The sequence below is a fragment of the Lissotriton helveticus genome, chromosome 5_1, assembly GCF_964261635.1.
Source record: "Lissotriton helveticus chromosome 5_1, aLisHel1.1, whole genome shotgun sequence".
Lineage (NCBI taxonomy): Eukaryota > Metazoa > Chordata > Amphibia > Caudata > Salamandridae > Lissotriton > Lissotriton helveticus.
Window position 1 is genome coordinate 1,238,860,681 of NC_136065.1, and position 17,037 is coordinate 1,238,877,717.

Below are 17,037 nucleotides of genomic sequence, written 5' to 3' on the forward strand. Positions count from 1 at the left end.
ACATGCAAAATGTCTCAGAATTGCGGAGCAGTAAATTGTAGGCAGAAAAATCACCCTAAACATACATTTCATAGTAATATATATATATTTCTTAAAAGCAAAACATAATACAAATCAACAATTTTAAGAGTTTAAAATGTAACCGATTAATAAATATTAAGACAATCTCATTTTCTAAAGAACATAAACTCAGTAGAAACCATCATAGCCAAATTAGAACACGAATACATTCAATAATAAAGTGAACAATCTAAATGAATATCTAAAAACACTAATTAGAAGTGGAACAATAAAAAAATAATGATAAGTATTATGTGAGGTGCACTCCTTTTGACTGGGGTAGGTTCTAGATCGCAAGTTTGTGCTGTTCGGGTATACGCCCTCCCAGGCCTGATGGGGGAATTTGTTGGGAAGAATGAGATAGGGAAGACATTGACGGGGAAGGGAGAACGGCTGCAGCTACTAGTAAGAGAAGTTCTCACCGGTGTGTTGAGCAAATGTCCTTGTTGATGGCGAGGTAGGTGATTGCAGTTCGCTTAACATTGCAAAGTTGTCCAATAGCTTCAAGGCTAGTGATTTGCCTCACAGTTGGATAATGCAGTGCATGGTACGTATTTTGCTCTTTTCCTATATTCTTTCAGGTCAACCATGTGTTGCCTTGTGCAGAACGTGTAGCTCTGCATATGCAGGTGCAGTGCCACATGGCAGATCTACATTGCGTTTGGTGGGCAGCTGTGCTATGTTTTGTGATACACTTTGGAGATGAGTTCCAGCCTCCACAATTGCCTCTGTCAACATTATGAAGCTGTTAAGCAGGTGTACATCACCACCTTCATGGAAGAATTCATTGTGACATCTTGTCCAATGTCTGTGCCATAGTCTTATAATGCACAGAAGGACATACTTCAGCTGCCACTGGCTGTACAATTTCCTCCACAATTCGGTTTCAGTTACCTACAAAAGCGAAGAACTAAAGACTGTCACTGAAGTTTTATCATGAACTGCCATTACCATGATGCATTGGGGCGAACTGAGTGTTGGGATGTGTGGCAGTGTACTCCCACCCTCTTTTTGTTTGAAACGGCTACCTTGAGCGAATGAGCTAATAAGCTGTTGATGATGCACCTGCGCCGAGTGAGTGGTACAGAGACCTGAGCAGACTTTGGGCAGTATTTCCAGCACACTTCAAAATGATGTGTTGCTCTCTACTGAAGAAGGACAACTATACTGAAACACATGTCTAGAGATACACAGCACTGGCTGCACCAAAAGGGTGAAAAACTAACGTCTGTCACTGAAGTAGTTAATACAATGCACTGCATTTTCCATGATGCATGGGATGAACTGACTGCTAGGATATGAGGCAGTGTGCTCCCACTGTCTTTTTGTTTGTACAAGCGTCCTTGAGATACTGCACTAATGAGTTCTGACTGATGCACTTGTGCCCAGTGAGTGGTACAAAGACCGAAGAGGACTTTGAGCAGCATTTCCACTATCTCCAAAACAATGTGTTGCTTTTTAGTGAAGAAGGTCAACTATCGTGAAATACTTGTCTAGAGATACACATTACTGGCTGCACCAAAAAGGGTGAAAACTAAAGACTGTCACTGAAGTGTTATCACGCACTGCCTTTACCATGATGCAGTTAAGTTGAACCGAGTGCTAGGATGTGAGGCAGTGTGTTCTCACCATCTTATTGGTTTCAGTCTGCCTTGTTTGTGCAGTACAAGTCCTCTACCTCCTTCTCCTCTTCCTGCATGGACTTATTTTTGAAACTTTGTGGAATGGGTTCAGACACAATGGGCCTAGTATTTATTTGTATTTATTTATTTATTTATATTTAGAAATTTGTATAAAAAGCAAACATGTCATTTGGGTATTAGAGTGCTCTACATAAATATCAGATCTTGGTTCATGTCTTCCAATATCAGGTTTTGCAATTGAGTGATTTCCAAGACATTCAAGGTACTCTACACTGGAAATCAGCATATAGGTGAAATATTTGTGGCGGGATGTTGATGCATGTCTGGTAGAGTGGTATAGTATCCTTGGGGTGACCTCCTGAGGGTGGAAAGCCTCAGTACCAGAAACTTATGTTCAGAAACTTACGTTATGAATCTGTCTATCTGACTTCTTTCTTGAATGTGTGGATTGATGGCTTGGAACTCATTTCAGATGGGAATGAGTTCTATATTCTCATTGTAGATCCAGAGAAGATGCTTGTGTAGGTCTTCCTTGTCTTGAATTTGGCAGCTGTGAGAGTTAGTACTCAGTAAAGAGTAGCTTCCTCCTGAAAACTTGAGCTTATCTGTTAGATACCTAAGTACCTTAAGGTGCAGGGCCTTCTGTATCATGCACATTATCTTCAATTGTATCCTGGCTTCTGGAGGGAGCCACTGGAGTAACTTCAGAGATGGTGTGAAATGATTGAGACATATTCATCCAGTTATTAATCTTACTGTGGCATTTAAGATTACCCTTAGTAGTGGCTTGTTTGTTTTTGACAGGTCTGTTAGCGTTGCGCTGCCGTAGTTTAGTCAGGACATAAGCAGAGATTGAACTGCAAGCCTGAAGTGTGTCAGACATTCATGTAATGGTGGGGGCAGGAGGGGGCGAGAAGAGCGGGAATTCTGTTTTCATTGGGTTCAACTTGAGGCGGTTCCATGATACAGCCGCGGTCGGTAGGGGAGTACCTGACGGGGCGGTGACGTGAGGAGGGGCAGGGTGGGGGTTAGTAATGTATGGATAATGGAGGTTTGCAGGTAATTAAGCATTTAAATAAATCAAATGAATTTCGTTGCGCGCACTACATCCCCAAATGCAATGCAGTGCGCGCAACGAAATTCGTTTGATTTATTTAAATGTTTCCTTACCTGCAAACCTCCATTATCCATACATTACTAACCCCCACCCTGCCCGTCCTCCTCCCCACGTCACCGCCCCGGCAGGTACTCCATTACCGACCGCGGCTGCCATGATAGCCAAGTTTGGGTTTTCACCAGAATGTCATTTAGTCAGGTGATATTTTCCTGAGCGGAAATTTTTAGGTAGAGCTGTGTGTCATCTGCTTACACATTGTGTGCAATGTTCACGATTTCCAGGATCTTAGTCAACGGTTTCACGTATAGTTTGAATAGTGTTGGAAATATGATGGATCCATCCTCACTGGTCTTTGATAGTGAGCTTCCCTGTTTGATTCATTGAGAATGATTATTAAGAAAATAGGTGAACCATTTAAGAACATTACCTGAGAACACCATTCTGTGCTCAAGTAGCTCCACAAGGCAGTCATGAATGATTGTGTCGAATGCTGAGGAGAGAACCAGCAGTATGAAAAGACAGGAGTGTGTTGTAAGGAACAGAAGCTGGAACATCGGGTGAATCTTCACTTTGTAGTTTATTTGTTAGAGAACCCCAAACGATCCCTGCCAGACGCAGCTGGCCCAACTGTCACTAATGGCTTCGAGATGACATCCACATATAGAACACTCAGTGCATCACAAATGAGCGTCATCCAGCCTGGCTGAAAGAGCCCTAATACCATATAACATATCTCCCTATCTTACATTTCAATAAAAGAAAATAAACAACAAAGAAAGAAAACAGAAAAGAAAAGAAACAAGTAAGAAAATTGCTTAAATAGATAAACAAGAAAAGAGACTAGTAAAATGAAAGAAAATGGCTCAAACAATCTCATTGCAGACAAAAGCAACATAGTCGCTCAAATAAGCAGGTGCCCTTCTTTCTCCCGCCTCCCTCAAAACACGAGATCACCCTATCAACCCTTCTCCTCCCCTTCCATCACCTTCTTCCCCAACAGATTCATTAACGCCACACCTGTTTAAATTACAATCAGCTCCTCCCTTCAAAAATTCGTCATCAGTCATCAGCATCCAAGGCGAAGACTCAGAGAAATCAGTCAACACCTCAGAATTCACTTTTGATTCAGCATTTTGTCTTTGATACAAAGCAACGTGCCTTAAATTCCATGTCTGCCCATTCATCAGCTTAACCTAATTTCCTTCAACAGCATTCACTTTAAACTGGCCTCTGAACTTATTAAAAAAATTAGTGTTTAGACCAGGCTTAACTTTGACCCAATCACCCACATTAATGAACAATTTTTCATCTTTTTTAGTCACACTGCCTTTTACATCATGAGAAATAGACTTTTCACGCATCCATGACGGAAGTAATTTTGTACCAGCTTCCCTTCCACGCATCATTGCAAATGGACTTTGCCCCAAGCTATTGTTTGATGTTGTCCTATAAGCCCACAGCATCTCGATAACAGAACCAACTACAGACAAACCTGCACTATGTGCCAATTGCATAGTCCCCTTTACCATTCTATTTATGCGCTCCACCAACCCATTTCCCTGAGGGTTAAACAATGAACAACAGGAGTGTTTGACCCCAACAGAATCCAAAAATTCTTTCATTTCACAAGACGTCAATTAAGTCCCATTATCAGTCAGAAGGACTGATGGAAACCCTCCCCTTTTGAACACCTCACTCAAAACACCAATGGTGGCACTCGTGATAATAGAACTCATGAAGGCTACTTCAATCAACTTAGACTTAGCATCAACCAAGACACACGCATGTTTCTTGTTCTCTGGCAAAAGTGTAAATGGACCTATAAAATCCAAACACACTTTCTCCCACACTCTCTCCACTTGAGAAATATGCTGCGGCTCTTTAGAAACACCCAAACCTACCCTCAATCTTTTCTCAGATTCCTTGCAGGCTTGACACCGCACCACCCAATACTTTACTTCAGCATTCATGTTTGGCCACCAATCATTTCCCTTCAATCTCTTCAATGTCATAGTTTGCCCCAAATGCCCCTCATGAGCTAAACTAATTAGTCTAGAACGCAACCCATAGGGTGGAACAAATTTATCACTACGAATAATGATTCCATCCTCAGTCAAAGACAACTCATCTACAATCTTCAGAAACGGTCTGACCCCCACAGGTAAGTTACTCTCTCTCCAAATACAACCTTTAATCATACACACAACACCACTCAAAACACCATCCTCCTCCATATGCTTATACCAAAGAGGTTTTTTGTTTCCCTGTGACCCTGTCTCTGCTACAGGAGTAGCCCTGCTGACCTGTCTTTCCAGCGTTGGACACAGCGAGGAGAAGAACAACTGCGAGGCCGCAGAGGAGGTGAGAGGCCCGGGTCTGCGAGGACCAGCATTCACTATCACCAGCTGGGTCATCTTCCCGCGTGAGCCGCGCCCCCTCCCAGTGCCCGCCCCCAGCTGACTCTGCCCTTCATTACCTCTCGCGGCCCCCGCTTCACGGGTGCCGCTCGCTTAGAGGTTTTTTGTTGCCCTGTGACCCTGTCTCTGCTACAGGAGTAGCCCTGCTGACCCGTCTTTCCAGCGTTGGACACAGCGAGGAGAAGAACAACTGCGAGGCCGCAGAGGAGGTGAGAGGCGTGGCCCCGGGACTGCGAGGACCACCATTCACTATCACCAGCTGGGTCCTCTTCCCGCGTGAGCCGCGCCCCCTCCCAGTGCCCGCCCCCACCCTCCTAATCCGAACTTAACCAAGTGTTACAACGCGCATCGCGGGACGCGCGCGGGTCGCAGCCCGGGGCGAAGACCGGGCAAAGAGCGGGCCGTTTGAGGCCGTTCGAGGACTTGAGAGACTGGACTGGGCCACATTCCGTTCGTCCTCATTTGAAACCATTACCCTCCTTACTACTAACACCAGCCTCATAGCCCAACAAAAATGGTTGTTACCAGAGGAACTAAATCCAAAGTCCCGGGTAGTGTTGTCAAATTGCTTGGTCCTATGGATGACTTCATTACGAAGGCGAACACTTTCATAGACCAAAGCATATCACTAATGGAAGAAAGGGTCTCCTTGGACCTGGCTTTTGCCAAGAGATGCTCACTGGGGAACTTGGCGAACGCCAGGTCACCAGCCACAGGAGCCACAATCGCTGAGGCTAACCCGCCACGAGAGAGACGCAGCCTACCGAACACAGTTGATCTATCAGTGTCCCAACTAGCTGAATCGCAGCTTAGTTTTGATCTAGAAAAAACACCTGACCTAGTCCCGCAGACGCCCCCACCTATTTCCTCCATAGAAAAAATGATAGAAAGGGGAAAGAGGGAGGGTGCGATAAGTAAGAAAAGGGTGGCTCCGAATCCCCAAATATTAAATAACCCGATCCACTTACTAAGCACAGCAGAAGAAAGACCGCTTAGAGCAGAACAATTGGAAGTTCCAGTCTTAGTACATCAACCAGAGATCGGAACACCTACTCCGATAGATCTGGATCCCCCAATTGTCACACAATCCCCCAAGGGCTTGTGCGGGATGGAGGTCCCCGATTCATTATTAACCAAGATGGCTAATATATTCAAAACTTCATTGCAACCTTTAGAACAAAGAATAGCGAATTTGGAGTCACAGATCCTACAACTTGTAAAAACTCAACAACCTGTTCATCCTGTAGGTTCGCACGAAGAAGGGGGAAACCACATTAAAAAACCATTCCCCACAAAAACAACAAATGGGAATTCAAATTTGACTAATCCCCAGCAGAAGACTCTTCAAATTACAATTCCCAGTGCCCCCATTAATATCAATATTCCGAACCCAGTCAAACCTACACACATAACAACCACCCCGACCATCTCTAATAATCCCACCAATATCACCTCATTGACTTCCCCAGGAACGCCAATTATTCCGGCATCGAATTCAGAGGTATCTAATAAAATCACCAATAAAACTACAAACAAATCATCCATTAAAACCCTGATTCCCCAGACTCCAGCTTCAAACACCCCGTCCGTCAAGACCAGGGGAAATATCGCCAAAAATTTAGGCAAACCAAGACCGCCAGCAGATTTTCCACCTGAGGCCTCACCGTACGTGGCGGTTATGGCCGGTGTCCCTGAGCTAACTGACTACAACTCGGAACCTGGCTGGTCTTTGAAAAACAAGGCTCAGCACTGGCTGCAGACGAATCGTCCGATCCCGTCAGTTTGGCAGGGTAGGATTGGATCTGTTGCCAGGGTTCCGTGGGTGGGCAACACACGAAAAACAATTCCTGGGGATTGCATAGCGATTACCTTCGAGGACCCACGAATAGCAGACTACATCTGTTCGTGGGAAGACATTACCTCAAACGGAGGTATAAAGATCAAATCGCTTTCTTTTTTCTACCCATTTAGGCAAATAAACGGACTACAGGAAAAGAGCCCCCTTGGGCAGTTCCACCCCCTAGATATAATGATGCAGCGAACCCCAGATATTATGGTCCCCCTAGATTCTACGAACCAGATTACTCTTGGAACACAGTAGGTCCACGCTATCAGGGGGGAGGCTGGGAAGATAGGAGACCTTACAAACAAAGGCCGGCGATCAGAGATCTTCCCCGATGGGACCCATGGCATAACATCCCCTTGTCAAATAGGTACAGCGGACTCGAAATGGTCGATTGACCATCAAGCGAAGGCACGTCCAACAACCTTCACGCACCCCCCAGTCCGGGGAATTTGAATATCCCCTCGGGACTTACAAACTCTGAAGTCGTACTTTCAGTAGAACAAGTAAAAGATATTACTCCCCCGACCTCCATACTCTATTGGAATATAGCAGGTCTTCGTACCAAAATCGAGGATGGGACTGCACAAGACTTCTTAAACCCACACCAAATAATCTGTCTCCAGGAGACTTGGACATTAGAAGATTTACATCTACAAGGTTATAAAACCTATTCAATTCCAGCTCTAAGTAGCACAATGGGAAGAGCCAGAGGCGGGTTAGTAACTTATATAGCGAACACCCTAACCCTCACAAAAGTGGCCATAGTCTCTCAGGATCCCAACTTCCAAATCCTCTCCTTATCGTTGGCTAATAAGGAAACTATCTTCCTGACTAACTTATATAACAATCTTCCTGAAGATCAATTTATAAATCTCCTTAATCAGATACATGAGAGCCTAAAACAATCTTACCAATGGAGAACTGGCAATAGGGCAACCCATCTAATTTGGGGAGGAGATTTCAACCTCCATCCATGTTCAAAGACTAACTCACTTTGTTGTGGGATGGCGGACGAATTCGATGCCCCATTAGTTCATTTCTCACACAGTAAAGCAGGGAACACATTAAACGCTGTCCTCTCAGACCTGGATCTGCAAATTGCCAATTGTCAAAATGCAGATTCCAACCTACTAAGTCCGACATACCTGGGTAGAGGTCACCACACAACAGTCGATTATATATTCTTATCGTCTGGTCTGTTGGGTATAACCAAGGACTTTGAGGTCATTGGCAATCCACGCAGTGACCACTCAGCCCTAAGGATTAACCTGTACTTGTCTGCATCTAATACCCTAAATTTGGATATCGTAAATATGCTCGGACAAAATAAATTAGAGATTAGCAAAAAGAATGATTACTCAATCAGATGGGCTAAAATTAACCCCAACGAAATAACAAAAAAACTTATAATTCAAGCATATCCAAACATTCTAAAATGTCTTGACCTCTCGTCTAACCACAAGGAAGTTCTAACGAACTTTAAACAAATTCTAGAGTCCGTTAAGGAGTTACTTTTGTCAAAACCCAAACCTAATTACTCAGCAAAGAAAGGGTGGTTTAACCAAAATTGTACATCAGCTCTAACAAAATTAAAATTAGCACTCCACAATAAACCGAGAGACACGGCCCTAATCCAACTCCTAAGGCGCCAATACATAGGAGAACGAAAATTGAGAATCGCCCAACTAAAGCAGAAACTCTGGGACGACCTCCATGAGAGTGCGTTCTCAAAAAACGGCAAGCAGTTCTGGCGTATAGTCAGAACCCCATTTCTCTCGGACAATGGCACACCCAGAATAGAAGTTGCCATAGACGAGAAGACATGGGTAACACACTTTTCTAATATTTTTAAAAATACTTCACCAACAGATTTATTGCCCTCAGGAGTACAGTACCCCATTCCACTTCTCTTTGACATTCCTGAATTATTGGAAGCATTGCAGAAAAGCAAACCGGGGAAAGCACCAGGCCCAGACGGAGTTCCAGTGGACTTTTTTAAAAATAACCCAGATCTCTGGGCCCCGATTTTAACAAGAGTGTGTATTGCTGCCGTGAATGAGGGAGTGTTAAGTTCTTGGACTAAATCAATAATGGTCCCCATTTTCAAAAAGGGGGACCGACAAGATGTGAAGTGCTATCGGCCCATCTCACTGCTGGACTCGCTTGGGAAGGTAGTGGGGAGAGTCATCCTTGAGCGCCTCCAGCAGTGGAGCGAGGACCGAGGTATTATCTCCGACATCCAATTCGGCTTCCGTGAGGGATTTGGAACAGTTGAGCAGGCCCTCAATCTCACCCTAATAATGGGAAAATACATACAGGCCAAGGCTAATAAAATCTACATGGTCTTTGTCGACCTCTCCGCAGCGTTTGACTGCGTCTCGCATGCAAAGCTGTGGACGGTCCTTGCTCAAATGGGAGTAGAACCCCCTCTTCTGGATTTCCTACGAGAACTCTATTCCGGAGCCACGGCTAGAGTACGATTTGGTGTAAATGGCGAGTTGATGACCCCGTTCGGCGTAGGGCGTGGAGTCAGGCAGGGTTGTGTCCTGGCCCCCTTCCTCTTCTCACTCTACACAAATGGTCTTGAGGGGGAGATGTTGAGGGGGGCTCAGGACCTCCCACGTATAAATCAGCGCCTGATTCCCGCCCTGCTCTATGCGGATGATGCCGTCAATCTCGCCCGCACCCCTCGGGAGCTCCAATCTTCACTGAATAGGTACACGACCTTCATGGGCAACCTGGATCTAAGGGTGAACGTGAAGAAAACTTTCATCATGACAGCAGGCAGGGGGCAAAAAAGAACAAAAGCCATTTACCTCGAAGACCAAAAACTTGAGGCTACCCCCCAATACCCCTACCTGGGCATCATGATAGATGATCAGTTAACATGGAAGCCAGCTGTAGTCACAAGGGGTAATCTATTCAAGAGATCAATAGCCGCTTTAACAAGCTTTTCTCAGAGACTAGGTAAAAGGCCCCCGGTGGAGCTATTAAAAATTTACAATGCCAAGTGCCGGGCTACCGCCGTATACGGGGCGGGAGTCTGGGGGTATACCGACACTAGCTTCATCCAGAAGGCGGAAAATGTCTTTTACAGATTCCTCTTGGCCACCCCGAAAGGCACCTCAATATATGCCATGCACCTGGAATTAGGAATACCCTATATAGAGGACCTAATTAAAATAGAACCTGTGATGCTGTGGCGGCGTATATGGACATCCGAAAACAACAAGCTGACCAAGTCTATCATTGTTGACACGATGGCTCTCGACAAATCCTTTAAGGTAAAGTGGCTGTCCTATGTAAGAAATTTCTTAAAAGATCTAGGGCTTGAGAACTACTATTTTAAACCTGAATCTATAACAGACATCCCAAAAAGAGATCTTAAACAACTAGCTCTAAGACATTTGGAAACCCTAAGATTGGCATCGAACTCACAAAAAACGGCGGTAGTTCACGCTAATATGGTCCAAATATCCTATGACATTCATCCGTATCTGACTCTGCAATTAACAACTTACGAGAGAATGCTACTAACAAGATTTAGGTTAAATAATTTTTTTAGACTGGTTATGTTCCCACTGAAAAACTGTTGGAAAGCGACCCTTCCACCCTGTCCGTGTGATGGATTATCAGCACAATCAAATCTACACGTGATTATGCTTTGTAAATTCCATCAACCGCACAGAAAAATTTGGTTATTACCAATATTAAGGAACTGGGGACTGAGACAATGCAGACCCGCCCTTCTTAGACTCCAAATGTTGGAAAATGAAAAAGTCTGTTATTTTGTGAGTACGTTTTTAAAATGTATCACGAAACACAGGAAAAATTTATAAACGCCCCTATTAATGACACATCGAGCAGATCCTTCCAGAAATTGTTTTACTAATTTTTCTCTAACTTACTAGTTTCTTGTATGAAATTTTATGAAATATGTTTCTTTTAACTATCCAAAATGTAATGAATGTGATTTACTGTCTCTTTTATGGTTTTTCCTTTGTGAATAAGCCGAATAAAGAATTTATTATTATTATACCAAGTACTCCTTTGAATGGCATTTGCATATGCTTCCAAAGCATCATCCACATTCGCCACCATTTCTTCAGTTGATAAATCCACCACCAACCCTCGTTTGTCAGGTAAACGTGACAAACAGTCCGCCACTTTGTTCCTCCACCCTGGCACATATTCAAGCTTGCAATCAAATTCTTGTAATCTCACATCCAGCCTAGCTAGCCTCCCAGAGCAATTCTTAATCCCTCCCGGACCCAGAACCTTTAATAATGGTTTATTGTCCGTTCGCAATATAAATGGACTGCCCCACAAAAATACTCTGAAATAGGTGATGCCCAAGCTGCCGCCAATGCTTCCCTCTCTATCACTGCATAGTTCTGCTCAACCTCAGTTAATGATCGGGATGCAAAAGCAACCATCTTCTCCTCTTTGCCATGCTTTTGTGCAAAAACCGCCCCAATTCCTACAGCATTCGCATCTACAGTAACAACACTCTCGATGCCACTCTTAAATGGAGTTAGTACCCCAGCATGTGTAATATCATCTCTAATCATATCAAAAGCTTTCTGCTGTTGTTTCTCCCAAACAAACTTTCTTCCACGTCTCAGCAATTCTCTCAAGGATTCTGTCTTTTGTGCAAATCAAACATAAAGTTAGCATAATATTCCATAAGACCCATAAAGGATCTCAACGTGTCTCTGTCATGTGGAGTTTGAGCATTAACTACTGCACTAACCAGATTTTCCTTTGGTCTAACACCCTCACTTGTAACCAAATGGCCTAAATACTCTACCTCCTTTGCTAAAGACTGGTTGTGTTCTTCTTCATTCCCTCCAAACACCAGGACATCATCTTGGAACACCACTGCTTTCTCCACACCTGCAAGAACAGAGGACATTAATCGTTGAAACACACTTGCAGCCGAACATAATCCGAAAGGGAGTCTACAAAACTGAAAAGTGCCTTCACCAGTTATAAACGAAGTTAAATGTTTAGAATGTGGAGCTAACTTGACTTGATGATATGCACTCCTCATATCTAGTTTTCAAAAGAACTTCGCACCATTCAGCATCAACACCAATTCATTAATGTTTGGGAGTGGAAACCTGTCCATTATTACATTCTCATTCAGGCTTCTTAGGTCCACACAGAATCTGAGTGAGCCATCCCCCTTCTTAGTTATCACCACCAGAGATAACCAATCCGTCGCTTCAACCGGTTCTATTCCTTTGTCGTCCAACAATTGTTGAATGATCTCTTTAACCCTTCCTCTCACAGCCAAAGGCACTCTCCTTGCCACATGTTTCACAGGAACAGAGTTTCTCCTCAACATTATTTCATGTTCATATTGTTTGAATTGTCCCAATCTTGGTTCAAAAACAGCCTTGTGCTGTTCCAATACGTCATCCAAGCTTATATTATCCACAGCCAAAACAGGAACATCTGACCTTGGATCCACCTTTATACCCAGATCAAATTGGTGTGGCCAACCTAAAATAGGTGGTCCTTCCTCAGCCACATACACCTTCCCTTGGATATATCTTCCATCGAAACTGATCTTCGCCTCCAAGTATCCTACCACACTTATATCATTACCTTGATAGTACTTCAAAACAACATTTGAAGAAGACAAAGACACTTCAGGCCATGTCTCCTGAAACAGCTTAAGTGGAATAATGGTATAAAGCGATCCAGTATCTACCATCAAAGATACATTGCTTCCATTAATTTCAAAATCTGCTTTTGGACGTACTCTCCTCCGTTCTTCTTCTGCTACCTCCGCAATTCCATTTTCTCCATCAACAACTATCACCCTATAAGATGTTTGTGCTTCTTCCACAGCACCTACTTTGTTTCCTTGCTGTTTGCACATTCTTGCCAGATGACCTCTCTTTCCGCACTTTAGACAGCCCTTTCCCACTGCATAACTTTGTTTTGAATCAGCCAAATGATAGCTACTACCACACCTGGTAGACTGCCTACCAACATTTTTCCCGGGCACTTTACTCCATGGCTTTTGATATTTGTTCTTTGCACTGGCACCCAAACTACTCTGTGATTTACTCTTTGCAGCGTTTACACTGTCATTATCATCTTCCAGAACTGCTACATCATCATCTTTCCCTTTGTTGGAAGCGATCTTCATTTCCCTCATACATTTTTCTGACTCCTCTACAACTTTTGCAATAGCTATTGTATCCTTGAGTGCTGGATTGCTAGCCGCCCTAAGTCTCTCTCAAGTCTTTTTGCAAGAGCACTGAACAATTAGTTGGTCTCTTATCATTTCCTCTTGCATATGACCAAATTCACATTTCGCCGAGAGTTCTCTCAACCTAACAACGAAATCATCAATACTCTCATTTGCACGTTGAGGTTGAGTGTAGAATTTGTCGTCTCATCACCACATTAACCTGTTTTGCAAACTTCTTCTGCAATCTTAACACTGCCTCCTTATACACATCCTCCATCGCTCCTCCTTGTGCATTACCCTCAGGAGGCAGATATTTAAAAATATGTTGCCCCTCCTTTCCTAATGATCCTAAAAGCAGAGCCTTCTTTCTAACAGGTGGAAATTTCGTGCCATCCAGCGCTATTAAGTCATTTTCAAAGCACTCTATCCACTCCTCCCACTCAATGAGGGGTTCTCCAGGAGACATTAGAAAAGCTGGTAGAACAACAATTGCATTGCTAACATCCATGTCTAAACTGCAATAAGTATTCCTTTATTTCCGTTCCCCACCAGAAGGTGGCAGCAAACCCTACTGGATTTTGTACAAAACTTGAATGCCTTTTCACAGGCTCTCTTCAACCAATGAGAATGTTCGTAACTTTTCCAGTTTCACTTCAGCTCAAGGTCTCACCCAAAGTCGATGTGCAGCACCGGCAGTAAGTTGTTTTACCTACTTGTGCTTATTGCGCTGAATATTTAGTGATTTTACTATGTATCGCAGGCCTAAACACGATGACAATAATCACTAGTACACACTTTCCAGTACAATGCTAGCAATTGATGCGAACTGTACAGCATATTCCTTGACTGCACTTTGTCACCCGTGCTCAGACGAAAGTTTCATAAGCTATACAGCACGTCGTTTTGCCTGCGCTTCACTGTTAGCTTGCTCGCCTGCACTCGCAATCCAAACCTATTTCTTTCTTTTCTTCGTGACTTAGTACATTTCACAATGTGCCCGCACTCCGCTCACTACGCGCTGCAGTGTTCATTGCAGTTAGGCTGTGTTTCTCTGCTAGCTCGCGCTGACACTCTTATATTGCGTTTATAATACTGTACAGTCATTGCAATGTTACACTTGAACGTTTATTTTGCGCAGGACTGAATCGCTCTTTCAACTATTTCACGCTGGTACAATTTATATTAAGCAGGTCCGGCTCGCCCTTTCAAAACACCGACTTGACTACGCAACATTGGAATTCTAACAGCGGTTCAAATACACATTGACGCGCAAACTTACTCTTCACTCGATCTTTCTTTTTGCGAGATTTATACTGTATTTCAGTCACTTTTATGCTGTTAAATTACTACACGCAGGTTGCGCCAAGGTTCCTTACCGTTGCTCGATAATGTTCATAACAAAGTTTGCTTACTTGAAATGGCCGATGATGATTAACTGCGTTCCTCTTGCAGTGATATCATATCTCACACACTGCTAACAAGGTGTTAGGTATGCTCCCAGTGCAATACACACACCGCCCTTTCACCATTCCTTGTCGTGAGCAGTTAAACACGCCTCAATCCGAATTCTTGTTCAGGGTTCCACTATCTCTAACACTTCGCCGCGTCTGGAGCAGCGTCGCCAAAAATGTTGTAAGGAAAAGAAGCTGGAACATCGGGTGAATCTTCACTTTGTAGTTTATTTGTTAGAGAACCCAAAACGATCCCTGCCAGACGCAGCTGGCCCAACTGTCACCAATGGCTTCTAGATGACATCCGCATATAGAACACTCAGTGCATCACAAATAAGCGTCATCCAGCCTGGCTGGAAGAGCCCTAATACCATATAACAGAATGGTTCTGATCAAGTATGTGTAGTGGGTCGTCCATAATGTGCAAAATGGCTTAATCTGTGCTTTATCAGGGTCGAACTCCTGATTGGCACTTTTTGATTAGATTTAATAGCTCAATATGCTGAGTTGGTTTATAGTGAACAAGTTTTGCTAATAGTTTTGCTAAGAAGGGGGTGTTGGATATAGTTTAAAAAAATAGGCAATCTGGTATAATGCATTGTGCTAGAGATGCGGTTGTGATTTTTTTCGAAATGGGAGAGATGAGTTGGCTGAAATTTCGTACAATTGTAGAGGAGATTGGGTCATTGAAGTGTGACGTTGGTGTCAAAGACATGATGTTCTTGCTGATGTCCTAGTCATCTAGTGATTTGAATTAGTTCCATGTTGCTTCATGTCTGTGCTTGATGGGAGATATAGAAACCTGAGTGTTGCTGGATTTTGTGGGCTCTGTATGATCTATTTATTCACTGTTGTCAATGTAGATTCCTCTTTTAATGTTCATTATTATCTCTTCAAAAAAAGGATGCAAAGGCTTTGCATTTCTTCATAGACATATTTGTGATGATGTTAGGGTTATTGGGGCCAACCTGTTTGACAATCTCTATCAGTTTAAATGGGCTAATAATGACTGAATCAAGTTGAGTTCTGAAGAAGCAGTTGTTGATGACCTTGTGAAAGCTTGGACAAAGAGTGTACTGCTCTGTAGCTAAGCATTGTCCTTCTCCACTACTTTTGCAAGAGTGTATGTTGGTACAGTTGTGAGAGCTCCAGAGACAAGATAGCTTGATCTGAATTAGGCAGTTGGTGTTCTAGTGGCAAACTCAGTGATAGTTAAAGCACACCGGAAGACAATAACAGAAGTGCTGGCTGTTGTGGTAATCGTGGCCACTGTATATTCTATAGACACACGCCTATGTCCAGACCTGGGCCTTGTGCTCACTGCGATACAAAAGGTGATGATGGACTGAGCGTTTCAGCAAATCAAACACTCACCCCCAGTCAAACGATCTGGGTTTAATCCATCACCATTCTTTAGGTCATTCCGCCACCCCAGTTCAGACATGGCCATATGCAAATCAGTCTGACCCTGTGCCTCATGGGAACAGTCCAGCCCAAACTGCCAAAGCCATGTCTTCCCTGGACCGGAAACAGGCATCCTGGGACCAGTTTCTGGCATTGCAGCCGTCATCAGCCAGGCTAGCTTGAATCCAGTGGCAAAGTGAGCAAGGGACTCACTTCTGAGCATACCCTGCCAACTTAGGGCGAACAAAGCGATACAAAAGGGGATGATGGACGGAGCATTTGAGCAAATCCAAAATGTGCCTACTGCGCCATTGGAACCAACTTTACCTTACTGATGAGGCCTAACTAGGCTGCAACTGATCTGGGGGTTCCCATCTAGAGGTCACCTGGTCTAGCAGCATGGGTTAGAGTCTTCCATGTGGGGCATGGCTAAGACTGATTTGCATATGGAGTGCTTTGAATAGAGTCATAAAACTACAGACTGGAATGTGATCACCGGTGACTTTGAATGATTCAACCATTTCTTCAATAAGTTTGCTGTTTGTTGTAGGAGATGCCCTAAGTGTGATGGGTATGCCCAGATGTGTATCATGTGCTCAATGTGTCACAGGACCAGTTATATCTCACTGTTGTGGTATAAGTTGGCCAAAACAGGTCTGGTGTTGCTTGTGTTTCGATCCAGAGTAGACCAGACCTAACAGTTCAAGTTGAACTGTACCTTTTGGAGCTGGGCTCATTTGCATATAACAGATCTCTGTTGAGAGTGGCAGAGTGGGATGAAAACAATATATTGGAATGAGGCCCGGGTGATGACCAGTGGCTGCAAATAACTCAAACATTGCTTTCATCACTGTTGTTTGTTGCATTAGACACAATGATTACACTGGCTTA

General features: G+C 43.6%; 1 protein-coding gene across 1 annotated transcript in view; it reads left to right on the forward strand.

The window, feature by feature from the left end:
* Positions 1–17,037, forward strand: part of LOC144755247 (scavenger receptor cysteine-rich domain-containing protein DMBT1-like) — a 1,092,132-nt gene that overhangs the window by 593,639 nt on the left and 481,456 nt on the right. The window lies entirely within an intron of this gene.